This window comes from Psammomys obesus, unplaced genomic scaffold (genome assembly GCF_907164565.1).
Source record: "Psammomys obesus unplaced genomic scaffold, mPsaObe1.curated_primary_1811, whole genome shotgun sequence".
NCBI classification, from domain to species: domain Eukaryota; kingdom Metazoa; phylum Chordata; class Mammalia; order Rodentia; family Muridae; genus Psammomys; species Psammomys obesus.
In genome coordinates this window covers 16,839,460-16,856,101 of record NW_026596073.1, presented here as the reverse complement: position 1 = coordinate 16,856,101, position 16,642 = coordinate 16,839,460, and the positions used below count along the sequence as shown (strand labels likewise).

At 40.2% G+C, this 16,642-nt stretch overlaps 1 protein-coding gene across 5 annotated transcripts in view; it reads right to left on the bottom strand.

Moving 5' to 3' along the window:
• Tbl1xr1 (TBL1X/Y related 1) overlaps nucleotides 1–16,642 on the bottom strand; it is a 151,371-nt gene that overhangs the window by 78,155 nt on the left and 56,574 nt on the right. For 3 of the 5 annotated variants that reach the window (XM_055625971.1, XM_055625970.1, XM_055625973.1), the window contains one exon: nucleotides 2,956–3,016. The gene's annotated coding sequence lies outside the window, so the exon portion shown is untranslated. The remainder of the gene's footprint in view (nucleotides 1–2,955; nucleotides 3,017–16,642) is intronic. The other 2 variants (XM_055625974.1, XM_055625972.1) reach the window with 1 other exon arrangement.

The following is a 16,642-nucleotide window of genomic DNA, read 5'->3' as shown; positions in this document are numbered from 1 at the left end:
ATTTTATTAAAGAATTATTTTATTATTCCCTATTAAATATACTTAAATGCTGGATAAAATATTATGATTGTTAACAGTAATTATGTGCTGTATTGTTAATATATATAGCCAATACAGCAATTATTACACTTAACATTGGCTATGATTAATAGTTAACAAATTGGTGTTTTCTTCTTTATATTCTTTATTTTTAAATATTTCCTAATTTATTATGTATATTATATGCATAAGTATACAAAATAATTAAGCTTAGGTAAACACCACTAACAGTTTTTTTTTTTTTTCATCATAAAAATACTGGTAAAGGAGTTGTGTTTTTAAAATAAAATGCTAAATTTGTAACAGAAATACCATATCACACACATACACCCAAAATCAATCCACATCCTGAGCCCAATACTGTGGCCTCAATACTGCTTCATACTAAAAACATCAGCATGCAGAGACACAGCAGATTTGAAGAGTAAGGACGTGCAGAAGACAATGTGAAAAATATCTTGTTATGATGGCTTGGGAACCTATCAATGTCTACTATGGTCACTTTAAAGATTGGAAAGTCAACTTGAAAAAGCTCCTTTAACCAAGAAAATATGGCATCAATAATAAAACCACAAAGTAATAAATATGTAAATGTTCAAATCTACAAGCACACAATAACACTTAAACAAACCCTACCTTCTAGAACGCGGGAAACAAGTCAGTACTTGAAAACCAATAAGGAAAGGAAAGAGCCCAATGTGCATGCCTCCCCTTACAAGCCAGGACACCAAGGACCTGCAGAGACAGCAATGTTGTGAATACTCACTGAATAATGAATTTAGAGTCTAGGCCATGATTACCAATGAGCATCCTCAGCTATCAGATGATCCTTTGGGGACGTACTAGTAATGTCGACAGATAGCCCTGTCTCCCTAGCACTCAGAAACAAGGGTGAGACCAAAACTAGATTAAACCTTTAGACCTAGCTGTTGGTTTGCAGAAAATACAAAGAAAAGATGTACATTTCCCTAAATAGATAAAGTTAATAACAGAGTCCAGGAAAGGGATAATTACTTAAACTGTGCCCAGCATCTAGGCATCTTGTTACTGTTCTATGAAAACATAATTAAGAAGTTAAAGAAATTTAAATGATTATTAAAACTGCTATCCCCTCACACCTATTAGATATCAACAAAATCTGGACCACAATATGGAAATTCTCAAAACAGTACAACTAAAATACCTACATGTTCCTGCTCCAAAAACAGCCTGCTCTGAAGTTTCAAAAAGAACTTTTTAAAATCTGAAGTCAGGATCTCAGCTAACTCTACCATGGAACGAACCAAAAGAGAAGTAATCCAAATGCCCACAATGCAAAACAATAATCAGAGAAAGAAAACATGTATAACATGGTATGTTATTAAGCCTTTGAAAAGGAAAAGATAGCCTTTAATCCCAGCACTCAGGAGACAGAGCAGGTGGATCTCCATCCTCCTTTGCCTTGCAAGCACCAGGTCAACTAGGCAAATGAGACCCTGTCTCAAAAAAAGAAAAAGGAAAGAGGAAAGAGCACCATTGGCTACAACATGAATGGACCTCAAGGCACCATATACAGAAACAGAAAGAAGACGATCTGAAAGAGACAAGCATTGTTAGAACATCACTTACAGAAGAACCCTAAATTACTGAAACTCAGAGAAAAGGAAATGACGGCACTGCAGATCTAGACAGTCTGTTATGAACACTCAACCACTGCTGACACCTGCATTAACAATGGTGTTAGCACCTGTTATGTGGTTTCAAATATGAATAAAGAATACTTACTTTCCTTCTCACAGTTTAAAGCAAAAGGATGCTACTGTAATTATATAGCAGTCTGCCATGTCTAATACTAAAATACTTAGGAATAAAAATGGTGAGGCAATGACCACAATAATCAGGCAACATTTACATAGAAAAGACTGCTGCTCAGCTGCCCACTGAGACTGCCCACTGTAAACTGAACAGCGGCATGCACAAAGTCCTGGGTTTGGTGTCAAAGACCAGGAAAAACATTCACTCTACTATTTCCTTATCCCCAAAACACACAAAATGAAAGTTGAAGAAAACCATTCTGAATTCTAGTTTGTGAGATCACTTAGCCTATAGCCTAAAACTGTAAGTCTTAGGAATTTAACACAACTCTACAATTGAATTTTTACAAGTCATTAAACACTGTCAAAAATCAGAGAGCCCTAGTATATTCAGGAAGTATAATTACTATTGTATGCATGACAGCTGAGATGTATCATCCAAACCTAAAATCTTTCTAAAGAGTTAAATATGCCTCTCCCCTAAAGTTAGCAACTAAATAAAACTGTAAAATCTTATACACTTAATTGCATACTAACAAGGAACATCAGCATAAGCACAGTACCCTAAAATCCATTAGAATGATGAGCAAAAATAAACGAACTATTACTACTAATACTAAATTTTTAATGGCAAGAAAAGAAATTCCTACTCAAAAAATGTAGTACATGTCACAAAAGATCATACTTATATCACATTTCTTTTTTTTTTTTAAATCTTGATGTGGTTGTCTGAATGAGAATGGCCCCAGTTAGCTTTCTCTCTCTCTGCCTTACGGTTGTGGTCTCAACATGTAAGCTCTCAGCTATCACACCATGCCAGCCTGCCTACTGCCATGCTTTTATGCCATGGACTCTAACCCTGTAAAACTGTCAGCTTTCTTCTATCAGTTGCCTTGGTCATGGTCACTCATGACAACAATAAAAAAGATACTTGGTGACCATTAAAAATTACAAAAATGAGAATCTTCAAAGTAAGGGTTCCTTTTGCTAATAATTTTAAACTCTTACACGGAGTTTTCTCAGATTGTTAAGGAAATTTTAATTCTCAAGTCTCTAAAAAACAAGAATAAACACAGCTGTAAGAGCACTGCCTGGAACAGGATAAAAAGGAGAGGCACCTTACCATTGGCAGTGCATTGATGTGAGGGTGTGCACCTGGATATCCGACCACCAATCACAAGCTGCTAAGGAAGAGAAAAAGGAAAAGTTTCAGTGTTCCCAAATTCAATTTAAGATTTCCCACACCAAACTTTGCATGTTCAAAATACTCACACAAGGCCTCAGCATCCCACCAATGACACTCTCCCCAGGCAGCTGTGTCACTAACAGCAGCAAACACTGCATGCCTACACTCATGGGGGTGGGGGGCTAATGTAATTACCACCACCCAAGGAAGGTCATGCATGAGGCCCACCAATTCAGCCCAATCCCAGCGAGTAAAACTGCATTAAAGTTCAACAGGCTATTCGTCAGATATGACCAACAAACCATTAAAATGACGTGAACTTGCATTCTATATATTTTGATCCATGAGCATAAAAGAACTTTCCATCTTCTGGACACCAACCCAGCCACAAAACCTCTGCCTACAAGATGTGCTGGGGTAAAGGTGGTGCAAAAATTGTGGAAATCGCCAGCCAATGGCTGGTCCATCATGAGACCCATGCCACAGGAGGGAGCCCACACTTTACAATGCCTGGAGGGCTAGGACCCAGAGGTTAGTATCCCAAGGACCTAGGATAGAACCAAACACCACTACCCCTTGCACATCAAAAAGTCAATGAAATGATTCCTAATGATATTTTGCTATATACATAGATTGGTACCTAGTCCAACTGTCATCAGAGAGGTTACACTCAGTAACTGGTGGAAACAGATGCAGAGACCCACAGGCAAACATTAGATAGAGTTGGAAAAATCGTACTGAAGAGGGGGAGGACGAATTATAGGAGTCAGAGGGGTCAAGGACACCAAAAGAAAACCCAAGAATCAACTAACTTGGGCTTGTAGGAGCTCAGAGAGACTGAATGAATAACCAGGAAGCTTGCATGGGTCTAACCTAGGCATATATGTTACACTTGTTCTTGTTCTTCTTGTAGGACTCCTAACAGTGGAAGCAGGAACTGTCTCTGACTTTTTTGCCCACTCTTAGAACCCTTTTTTCCCCTACTGAGTTGCCTGGTCCAGTATGAGTGGAAGTGCCTAGTCTTAATGCAATTTGATATGCCATGTTTGGTTGATATCTCTGGGAAGCCTAACCTTTTCTGAAGAGAAATGGGGGAGGAATGATTGGGGGCAAGGGGAGGGAGGTTAGGAAGGGGGACTGGGAAGGGAGGAGGGAGGAAAGCCTGCAGTTGGTATATAATAGATGAAAGAATAAAGGAAGAAAATGTTATGTTTCACATGCAACACCTAAGAGGCAATGTCAGAACAAACACCAACCATCAGTGCAAAGCACATTAAAAGGTAGCACCAAGCTGAGGGCACCAAAAGAGGGTAGCCACAGTGTTATGCTAGGAATATATCCTACAGCATGAGAAAAGTGAGTATAAGCAAGTCAAGAATAAAGATCACTATGCAGTATCTGAATATCTACAAAACTCACAAGTCCCTCAGGTTTGTTCTTCTGGTTTTATTCCTCACTGAGCACCCAGATATCCTGGCACCATGGCTACACTCACTGGAGACCCAGGAACTCAAGTTAACTTTAGAGACCACATACTGAGTTACAGAAGGTCACGTCAACATACATCCCTGCACTGGCCTCCGGTTCTTTAAGATATGTTATGTGTAAAGCACTGGCTTTTAGGTATGAGGAGCTAAGACATGCAGAGAAACATTCTATAGACAGCACGACTGAGTTCCAAAAAACAGATGCCACCAGACTCTGGCTAGTGTAAGGTTACGCACAGTGAACATCACTTATTTTACATAAAATATGAACGTCTAAAGGGGATTTTTAAATTTTTTATTTGTGTATGTATGACTCTGTATATGTACCTGTCATGTATGTGTAGGTGCCTGCAGAGACCAGAAGAGGGCACTGCATCCCTTGGAACTGAGGTTACAGGAAGCTGCCTCTGAGTCACCATTGTGAGCGGTGGGAATGGAGGGATTCTTAACTGCTGCCCAGTTTTTATGAATTCTGAGCTAAAGTTATCTATTAGTAGTGTTCTTATTAGAAAAAAAAAAGTTCTTCTTTGCCATACATGTTTTCTATTTATCTATATACAATTAACATACATTGCTAAATACACAGAAAAGACATTAAATAAATTGCATGCATATTTTCTAACTATTGTGTTAACATTGTGACATTTTTATGTGTCTTCTTAATCAACATCTTTTCTTGTCATCATTAAGAACTATTTTCAGCCAGGCACTGGTGATGCATGCTTTTACTGAAGCAGATGGATCTCTTCAGTTTGAGGCCAGCCTCGTCAGCACAGCCCATTCCAGGAGAGCCAGGGTTAGAGATAGAACCTTGTGTCAAAAAAACACAAAAACAAAAAGGGAAAAAAAAAAAGGAGGAAAGGAGAGAAAAAAGAGGGAGGGTTTACCCGTGAGTGCTGGTACATGCCTTTATCATTAGAGAAGCAGAGACAGAGGGATCTCTGTGAGTTCAAGACCAGCTGGTTAATATAGTGAGTACCAGGACATCCAGAAAAAAAAAAAAAAAAAAAAAAAAAAAAAAAAAAAAAAAAAAAAAAAACCTAAACCAACAGGCATGTACCTGTAACAGTCCTTCTTTGATGATCTTTAGCTTCAAACATCTAAACGGATTAGATTGAGCAGATGGATATTAGTTTCTAAGAATCAACCCTACCAGCCTGCCCTGTTCTTGTTTCAATATGCAGTTTCTTTGTCAGAATCTTCTTATAAAACAGTTAAACAGAAGAGACTATAATCCAAAATCCACTTAACAAGTGAAGGCACAACTCAAAGTCCAGTACTGAGATGCACTAGACAATGGAATGACAGAAAGGAGAATCATGCACACTCCCCACCTCTCTCTGCAGACATATGGTCCATATTATAAATGACTCTTCCATCAGAGCCAGCTGCACTGCAGACCAGAGTCCTTTATCAAGTATCAGAAACAATGCTGTCACCTTAAATGAGCATCAATGAACTAACAATGATGTTCTAGCCACATACACATCACATCTTGTGTACCTATCCATACACATGAATTGCCACACATTACTTGGGGAAAATACTGAACCAACTCAGTTAGTTTCCTTCTTTCCAAGGCTCTTTTCCTTTCTTAGAGTCAGTGAGAATTTTCCTCACCAACGCTATAGATGTATTTAATCAAAAGAAAAATCACACAAAAGGAAAATTTAATTTTGTAAAACACAGATAATACTTGCATAGCATTTACAAACATTACAGGTGTACTTTAATCACAGGACCATGAGCTTAAACCAAGGCAGGCAAATCGAGCTGTAATACGTGTCCTGTACACCTGCCCATTAATTTCCTTTTGTTTTCTGGAGGCATGTTCTTCCTCTACCTGCAGCCCAGGTGGCTTCTAACGTGCAATCCTCCAGCCTCTGAACACCATGATCTGCTTCACTCCTGTGGCTATCAGTTTTTTCACTCCCTTGCCCTTCAGTCCTCTGCAGTCTGTAGCTGCCACGGCACTGACATTCTAGTACTGGAAATGCCCTATTAAAAAGGCTCTGTCCTCAAACCTAGCTCCCTTCCTTCCTCTGGGGTTCAACCCACATCAGATTACTCCACAGTCACCCATGGCACGATGGGGGTGGTATGGGGAGCTGTCCTTAGCAAAACTCTTCCAGTAGCTGTCTAGCAGCCCCCCTAGTTCTGCAGACCAGGGCCCATTTGCTCATCTTGCTATTCCTCTATACAACTAGAAAATATGTAGTTCTTGAAATTGAGTGTCATCACAGCACAGGTGCGGGATCAACCACAGGAGTGAGGAAGAGGTGGCTGGCTGCTGCTATACTGGTGAAGAAGGCCTTTCACACCACTTCCAGAAGGCGGCAAGGACAGACTGATATTCCACTAACAGAAAACTAAAGCACACCTCACAAATTACAAAGCTAACTTTGTGAACTGTTAAACCTAATTTAAGTTCATTCAGTTTCCAAACAAAATATTTCTTTTTAAAGCTAACACCAACGGTTGCCTAATGTGAATAAAGCATTAATCTTAGAAAAGGCCTTTAGCATAGACATTGGGACTAAGCAAACATCTTCCAAGTAATGCCACTAACACATAATTAGGCTTTTTTTAATATGTAAAAGAAAATCTGAAAAATGACAAAATGTATTTTGACTGGTTTCTAACAATAAATTCATTTGATTCACTGATGCCTTTGAAAATACAGTGGAAAATGTGGCTTCTCCCATAGGAAAAGTGCAAACAAAACAAACATTTACTTTAAAGGGAGCAACATAATCTAAAGAATAGCCGTCTGTGCCAAGTGCAAGAAAATGCATCTGTGTACTTAAAGAAAAAAGAAAACAATGAATTTCCATTGTGTGTGGAGAACCCGGATGTCACATTTAGAACTGAGGAAAAATGGAAATCTTACCAGAGCTGATTTATTAATTGAGATTTCAATTGGATGTAGCTCAACCCCAAACTCACAAATAAAATGGAAAAGATGCTATTAAATGAATTCCTGAGGAAAAATGCCAACTGGATCCCCTAGAGGGACAATTTTTAAGGTAGCTATATATAAAAATCAGTTTCAAATGATCTTTCCCCATTGTTGATTTTACAAAAACAAAACAAAATTTATAGATTATTTTCCTCAGTATGGCAATCCCTGACAACCCTATAATGTGTAGAAGAAAGCCTTTGAAACAGTGGACAGTGTGCCTGAGTTGACACAAACATGCACATGCCCCAGCTCACCCTTGCCCTCGCTCAGTGCAGCAGCGCTCATGCTCGCGCGCGCACACACACAGGAGTGCTTGTTGGACACCAGAGGATGAGGTGGGAGTGGCTCCCCCTGCAGGAAGATCTTAAAGAAGCAGCCTGGCTGGGCAACAGGAGAGGCCTCCTGGGCTTAACCTGTGCTTGCTTTCACTTCCCACTGTTATTCAAGTTACTTGGGGAAACCTGATCCAAAAAGTTGCATAGTATGACCTTAAACTGTGTAAAACTAGGCAAGTTTTCAAGACCACATACCCATATAAAGTTGCCTAAGCAGCCAGTTCCTGCCTTCAGCTGGGTAAATCTCATGGTGCATGATGCAGGTGGACCTTTCCTTAAAAATAAAAGTAAACCACCGTGCAGGGATACAGCAAGGTTAGCAAATGTTTCAAAATTTGCCTGCTCAAATTTAACTACAGCAAAGTTTCTAAATTAAAGTGTGCCTGCTGTGAGTCAAATTCATTATTAGCCACCTCTCAGCATTTGGGAGGTAGAAGCAGGAGGATCAGGAGTTCAGCCTGGGCACACAGACCCTGTCAAAACCAACAAAATCAACACGGTCAGGTTTAGGTTCCAGCCACAAATGTCGTTGGACACCTATCACTCCACCATTTAGTTCACGGTCATTTTGGCTACATAATGAGTTTGAGGCCAGCCTGAACTACTCAGACCATCTCTCTCTCTCTCTCTCTCTCTCTCTCTCACACACACACACACACACACACACACACACACACACACACACAAAAAAAAGCAAAAAACTTCTTCACCTCAATGTCAATAGAGAATTTCCACAAACGTGAGCTTACAGTAAAACAGAAAAATATCTGGATTCATGTATAAATGTCTATTACTTATTAAATGAGTGAATACATCCCTATTGTTCAAATTGCTCCTCACCTCTTAAATTATTAAATTAGTAATGCAGCTCACAATGCCTAAGAAATACTATAGCTTTGATAGTTTTCTTGGTGAAACAAAGATATAATATACTATCCCTTCAAGATCAAAAGATAACAAAACAGTAGTTTAGAGGAATGAAACATACAGAAAAGGTGAAGCTATAGGAACTGCACAGGTATCTAAAAGTTGACAGGAGCAATGACGTCTTTGCTGCCTAAAACCACACAGGTTCACTGGTTTAGGAAGCAAAGGAGTTGACAACTTTCCTAAATCCCACTAGACCACACTAATCCCAAATGCTGAGTAGCTGAGTCACAGTATCAAGACTCTAAACAGCGAACTAGACAAAAACAGCACATCCCAGGTGAACAGTTTACTTTGAGCAGAAACGAAAAGAGCACCACCAAGCATACTGCATGACTGACTGATAAACCTATATCACCCTGGGTCCTTACTAGCTAATGCCCACGGGTGTCAGGAAGTGTCACATACAGATATTTACATTACAACTTGTAACAATAGCAAAACTGCAGTTGTGAAGTACCAATGAAATAATCTTATGGTTAGGGGTCACCACAAATGAGGAGCTGTACCGAAGGGTAGCAGCCTAAGGAAGGTTGAGAACCGCAGCTCTAGAGACCTGAACATCACTGAGCTTCTATGTCTCTCTAACTCTGGAGGGTGGTGAACTACTAGCTGTAAGAGGGAAAGAAGGGGGGGAGGATGTCCTTGTTATTCTAATTATTATCCTGTTGGAAGAGGAGCAAAGGGATGGCTTCTTTCATTATTAGACTGCAAAGTAAGCAGTGCTGAGAACTAGAGAGAAATACACCAAGAATGAACAGAAAGCTATATTCATCTCATTTCAAGACTAATGATAAGGAACCAGAAAAACTCAGTGTCTCTCCAAAATTCAATTACAAAGGAAGTATGATAAGGACCCGATAAAAAGGCCACAGAAGAGTACAAAACAGACATGCTCCTATGGAGATTGTTTTAAAAAGAGGCATAAAAGGAAACACAACATGAACTATTTTAGTGTGCATTTAGATACAAAGAAAGAAGTGAATACATTCTTTAGCACAAGTTAAGGAAAGGTTCCTCTCCCACTAGTCAATAAAGTAAAAAGTGTGCCACAGTGAAGGGAGTGGAAGGCACAGCACTCCCCTGTCTGTCTGGCCAGCTCTGAAGAGGCACTTAAGCAACCCAAGGGTGCTCACCTCAGCAGGACATGCAGCAAGGACAAGGTCAGATGCGCACTAGGAAACAGAGCCAACTGGGCTTAAGAACTCAAAAGCTGAGAGAGAAGCACCACCTCTGCCTTAACACTGTGGCATGGACAGAACCACAGGGACTGTGACTCTGAAGTGCTCTAGAGCCTGGGAAGCTGCTGCACTCTGCCCTGCATGCAAGGCCTGGAGACAGCCTTGGGCTGATGCTCCAATTACACACTGGAAATCATACCAGGAACGTTCATGTTCACAAAACTGGTTTTTATGTTTCAAGTACTCTAATTTCTTTCTCTGAAATATCTGTTGTAACCTTCCATCTCCTACACATGAAGTTGCAAGTCCTATGAGAGATAATGCTAGGCATTATAACATAAAGATCTACCTAGCACTGTATTATGGAGAGTATATCATAGATGTTATCAAATGCAAGTGAAGAGATACACAAATCAGAAATGCTAATTGTTCATAATATGTTCAATTCTATATTTTATTATTAGTGTTTACATAATATGTGTGTCTATGCAAGGGTACATTTGTGGAGGGCAAAAAACAAGCTTTAGGAGTTGGTTCTCAGCCGGGCATGGTGGCACAGGCCTATAATCCCAACACTCTGGCAGGCAGGAGCAGGTGGATCTCTATGAGTTGAGGCTAAAAAATGAATCCAGGACATCCAAGGCTACAGAGATACCCTGTCTCAAAAACAAAAAGAAACAATAACAACAATAACACCAACAAAGGAGTTGGTTCTCTCCTTTCCAGTGAGCTCTCAAGGCTCAAGTCAAGGTTCCAGGAATCCCGCCTGAGCCATTTTATCAATCTGACTTTAAATATTTCCATAAAATTATTCTTACATGGTTCATAATGATTTCTAAATTTTCCCAAGACGTGTGATACTGGGAAACAGGAAAATGTCACTGGAAGAGAGTAGACAGGCAGCCACATAAGCCCTAATACAACTAAGTAAGATTTTTTTAATAGCTACAGATGTTCACAGCATTCCTAGACAACATTTATACCTTCCACCATTACTTTCAAAATATTTCACTGGTAAAATTAAGACTGCCAAAGCTCTTTCCAATGCGGAAAGGCCTCTCCCTGACCTTGGCCTTGTTCTGTGGGATTCCCCATAGCTGAGTCCCAATGTGCATTAGAAGAACAGGAAGGGAGACCTGTTGGAGAAATGTGCAACTCTAGGATTCCAGAGAGACCAGCTGGACTTCTTGTACTGGTAAATTCCTTGGAATCAGTAAGTACCTCAGTCACTCCCGCAACACAACTGGGAGATGGAGGGAGGAGTGGAGGCGGGAGACGGGCAGACAGAGGAACAGATGGACTTTAATAGAGAGAGAAGAAAAATTCTGGAAATGGGTCAGTCAACAACAATCATCCTTGGGAGTAAAGGGTCTCATCCAGGAACTGTTCTGGATAAGAACCATTCCCCCCAGATAGTATTAAACACGCACACATGCACTCGAGCACACATAACCCAAGCTTATGTTATAAACAACTACTTTACAAGCACATCTTCCAAGAAGTTCAGCCCTTGAGACAGATTCACTACCAATGCCCATAACTCATTTCAGCCCTCAGCCATGACAATTCATGCTGGCGTTTGAGAATGCTGAAATGTAAGCCACAGCCATCTCTTCATAGGAGGAGGACAAGGCACTTTGGTGCTTTTTCCATGTTGGCCCTAGGATGCCAGCATCCAGCACCGCAGCTAGATTCTATGTACTGACTCATCTCCTGGGTTTGAATGATCAGCCTGAGAGCCTGAAAGGCTTCTTTTAAAGGGAGCTGAGGGGGACTGGCAGAAGCCACACCTTCAAACAAAACTATCTCCTGCCTTCTGTTGCATAGCCCAGAATGTTCCTATTTAACAAGAAAATGTTGTGTGTGTGGGGTGATGACTCACCTGGTGGCAAGCCTGAGAACCTCAATTTGATCCCTGGACTGACAGATGAAGAACTGACCCCTACAAGTTGCCCTCTGACCTACACATGCACACACACACATGAACATATGTGCACAAATAATAAAAAAAAAATCTAAGCCAACAAAAACTGAAATTTCATAAACAGCTGTTGGTACAATGTCCTTGTGTAACGCATACAATCTACCCTTGTTCATTCAGATGCTGATTTCCATCCCCCACTCTCTGGTTTCAATCCAGGCATTGCATTGTGATGGTTACCCTGAGCATCACCTGTCTCAAATTTGTGTAAACATGCCACCATTTGTTCTCTGATGCTGAGAACAAATGGAGAGAATAGGGTAGAACATCCTGGTCAGCAGGGGAAGAGAAAGTGAATGGGAGGAGAGGCCAGAGAGGAGATGACCAGGAAACATCACGAGAAATGAACAGGACCTAAGATATGACTAAAATGTAAGTATAATGTGGGAAATCTGAATGGGAGGAAGCTATGCGAGCTTGAAGGTTTAGGATGGAGTAATTATTGCCCAGCCTTGTGCTCTAAGTTAATTAAATAAATCATTGTCTCTGTGTGGTGATCTGGGTATACACTGGTTTGGGAATAACTAAACCAGCTGTTTAACTAAAAGGTAAATATTAAATATTAATAATCATCAACAAATAGCATATAAAAATGTCTCAATAAGAAGCTGAACTTTGTTTTATGCATTAAAAGACTAAGGCAAAGAGACTGGGTACTGCTCTTCCAAGGGTGATAAAATGAACAACATTCTCTAGTCTGCTCCAGTTTCAAGGCTAAATTCACTGAGGCTCAGAGAAGTCCCAGACCATGATCAGAGAGCTGGGAGACAGCAGACGGTCAGAAAAGGCCAGATCTTCTGTTCTGACCTACCCTCTGTCTTATGAATCTTTCCAAAGGCTTAGTTCCCTAAAAATGATTCCAGAAGATTTTAAAGTATCACTTTACCGAGGACACTTTACTGTGTCCTTATTCTCCCCATGTAGGACTGAGTCAAAAGGATCTTGCACACTGTTTAGCAAAACCATGAGACTGACTCCCCTCCTACAGCAACACACACGTCTTCTGCCATTCACCCTGCCCGGCCTTCTAGACACATCTGAGCTACAGTTTTACACTGTTGATTCTTTTCTGAATACTGTTGTTTCTATGTGTCTTTTGTTTTATTGTTTGCTTTGTTCTTAAACAATTAAAAATGAGGGACTTCATATCAAAATTTTGTTTAATTTACATAATCAGGACTCCTAAAGAAATTGAAATTTTAAAATAAATAATCCTTTATCAACTTTATCAGTAAGTCTTGAAAACCACTATTTATATTCAAATATTTGACTAATTATTACCTAACATTCCATTTTGCTACAACCTACCCAATTTGATGTTTCTACCAATATATCTGAAAGCTGCCTAGATTTATAACTGTCTTTGTTCTGTTATTATAAAAACTTCATACGACTATTACCACATTGGAACATGGCATTTAATTTGTTCCAGGGGTCATGGTAACTCCTATTTGGCTCTAGAACAAAGTATCTCTTGCCTTCTTTGGGTGTGAGCTGTGTTTCTGTACAAACAGTTACCCAGAATAAAGGTGACAAAGCCATCCAACTTTCTCCTGTCTGCCCAGACACCTCCAAGCTTTGTCAATTCCTTTCCAAACATCTCAGTGTGCTTCACTTCTACAACTCTGATAAAGTCTAAAGTCCAAAAACTATTTTTAAGAGGCATACCTCCCAAAATGTATAATGGGATATCACTGGTACCTGAAATTCAAGTTTTAATTTTGAAGCAAAATAGTCAACATAGGGTTTCTTGGCTATAATGCTTAACCATTCCTTTTCTTACAACAGTTCAGGTGCTATTGTTAATTAATCTCAATATTGTTCAAACCAATAGCATAGTATGCACAGATAGTTTTCCTCCCTGCTATTCTTCAATGATGTGATAAAGGCCCAAACAGGAGCCTGGGGAGCACTTCCTACTTATCATTCTCAACCATGCTAAGAACGAAAGCCACTTTCAACCAACACAACGACACCACACCAAGAATGGAATACATTGTGCGTGCCTCTCAACTGACTTCAAAGTGTCATTACTTAAAGTAAATAGGGTATCCCCCATTCTTAGATATTTCCCAAAACATCTCAAACTTACTTGTATATGATTTAATTCACCTCTTACCCCAGCCTTGCACCTGGCTGTAAATAAAGCTTTTCTCTCCCCTGCCTCCTACCACTAAGCAAGCACCATTTCCTTGCTATTTCTAGGTGTTTCTTCACATCTGTCTCCAGCTGAACATGACACATGCCTTAGCTGTTAGGTGACCCATGCTCTGCCTAAGCTGTTCTACCATGTCTCTAGCCATTTCATGCCTGTCTCCTCCACAAAAAGATGTACCTGAGAGACACTAATTAACAACCCATGGAGAATATACTGTATTCTCAACCCCTGAGCCATCTCTCCAGCCTTCTTTGTTCCCAACAGTTAAAGGGAATGGCAGATAGCGGGAAAGGCCACTTCAGGAAAACAGGCAGCTGAAAACGGATGAGTCTTCCTTCTGGTCTCAAAGTCCTAGAAAGGCAGACTGGAGAGACAGACATTCTTGATTGGAAAGCATGATATACCTCAGGGGCTTACTGCAAAACTGGTATCCATTTCCCCTGTCTGCCAGATTCCCTGGTGGCCATCACAACAGAAAGACCACAAGAAGACAATCACATCCCTGGCTCACTCTTCCACACACACACTTCCTGGTCCTCTTCTCTTCATTCTCTGGGTATCTCAACATTTTGTATCTTTGAGCCAATACCAAGCTGTTTCACCTGTAAAGCTTATAGAAACATCAAACAAAAATGCTTTTCAACTGTATTAGGGCACATTATTGTATTCAATAGCACATTAATGCCTCCTTTTCACAGCTTCATCTAGTTTTTTTTATTTTAGTTTCAATTTGTTTGTGTGCACATGTGTGCGTGCGTGCGTGTGTGTATGTGTGTGTGTGTGCGCACGCGCGTGTGCAGGAATGGGAAGAGGATTTTAAGAACTACTTTCAGGGAATAGGTTCTTTACTTGTACCCTGGGCTCTGGTATGGAACTCATGTCATCAGGTTTACATAGGTACCTGCTGAACCATATCACTGGACCGAGGCAGCCATTCTTCACAAACTACTAAGAAATCAACAGAAAAATCTGTTTTTCCTTCACAAGTCAGTATGGAACTTCAGAGCTTTAGCACTGGTGGAGGATGAAACAGGCCGACAGCTCTCCTCCTGGTCTGTGCAAACGCAGAGTGCAGTGAGTACAGAGATTTACAGTCAGTACCAAGCACTGGAGCAAGTGTACAGCAGGACCTAGGAGCTGAGATGTGCTTAATACATGCCAGCTGTGTCTTTACCAGATTTTTGTGTGGTGAGAAACCACTGGTCCACCCTTTCTAGAACCACTAATGGAAGGTGGGAAAGTACCAACCAACACAACTAATGTGAATGTACAAGGTGCTAAAAACAAAAGTGGGCCTTTGCACTTGAACATTCTTACAAACATTCTGAAAATCTCAATATAAAAAGCAGGACAGTGCAATTACCATGGCCCCAAACTAAGGAAGCTCACCTGACCCTGGAGTTCAAAGCTGGACTGGAAAACAGTGACACTTCTTTAGATTAAAAAAAAAAAAAAAAAAAAAGACTTGTAAAAATTGGCCATGGGCATTGACTTAATCAACCAGCCTTTAAAAAGCAAAATAAAAACACCTTCACTGTAACATTATTAGATACTAGTCTCACTTCTTGCCTTCTAAACAGTAATAAGCAAATAAAACTTCTGTGTAGGGGCTAGAGAATGGTTTAGAACATTTGTTGCTCTTGCAGAAGACCCAGGTGTAATGCCCAGCAACCACATGGTAGTTCATGTAATTCAAAACTGCAGTTCTAGGGGATCCAATGTCTTCTCTGGCCTCTGAGGCACTAGGTATGCATGAGGTACACACACACACACACACACACACACACACACACACAGGCAAAACATTCATACACATAAAATAAGTAAATATCTTTAAAATGTTTTTAAACTACTGCCAAAAATCAGCAAGACTGAATGCCTGAAAGATTATTTTCATGACAGCAAATAATGGGTAAACTGAACAGGCTTCTATAACGCCTTCTTGATTGTCACTCAAAGTACTCTGAATACTGCCAATTTTTTTCATTTACACATGACATCAAAATAATCTTAAAACATTAACAGGAATCAACTTGCAAATTTTCATTTAAGGTAGTGCCTCACAGAAGGTAAACATTCACATTTCTAGATGTTAGTTGCCTGGACAAACTGAATGCACATCTAAACTCTGTGAGTATGCATCTCCACCAGTAATAAAAGTGTTAAATTGATTCAGTGCAATTCCTAATTCCTCCAGTACTGTGACTACTCAAATTTGAAAGAAATCCCCAAGTCCTACCTGGACAGCTAATAAATTGACACATGGGAGGCGGGGGGGGGGGGGGGAATAAAGCAAAACTGGCTATTCTTTAACAAGATGGAGAAGCAGAATGGGTTCAAATCCAAGGAGCATGACAGTCCAGAGCCAGAGGTATTATGACCCATCAACTTGCTCTAAGTCATTATTGTGCAAGATACTGAGCAATTTGAAACCAGGAGTCTAGTGCCACACGCGACTAGATTTCTTTTTTTCCCCCCTCCCCATGGAGGCTTTTTATTTATGTTTTAAGGAGAAGGAGGAGAAGGAAAAGGAGGAGGAGGAGGAAGAGGAGGAGGAGGAGGAGGAGGAGGAGGAGGAGGAGGAGGAGGAGGA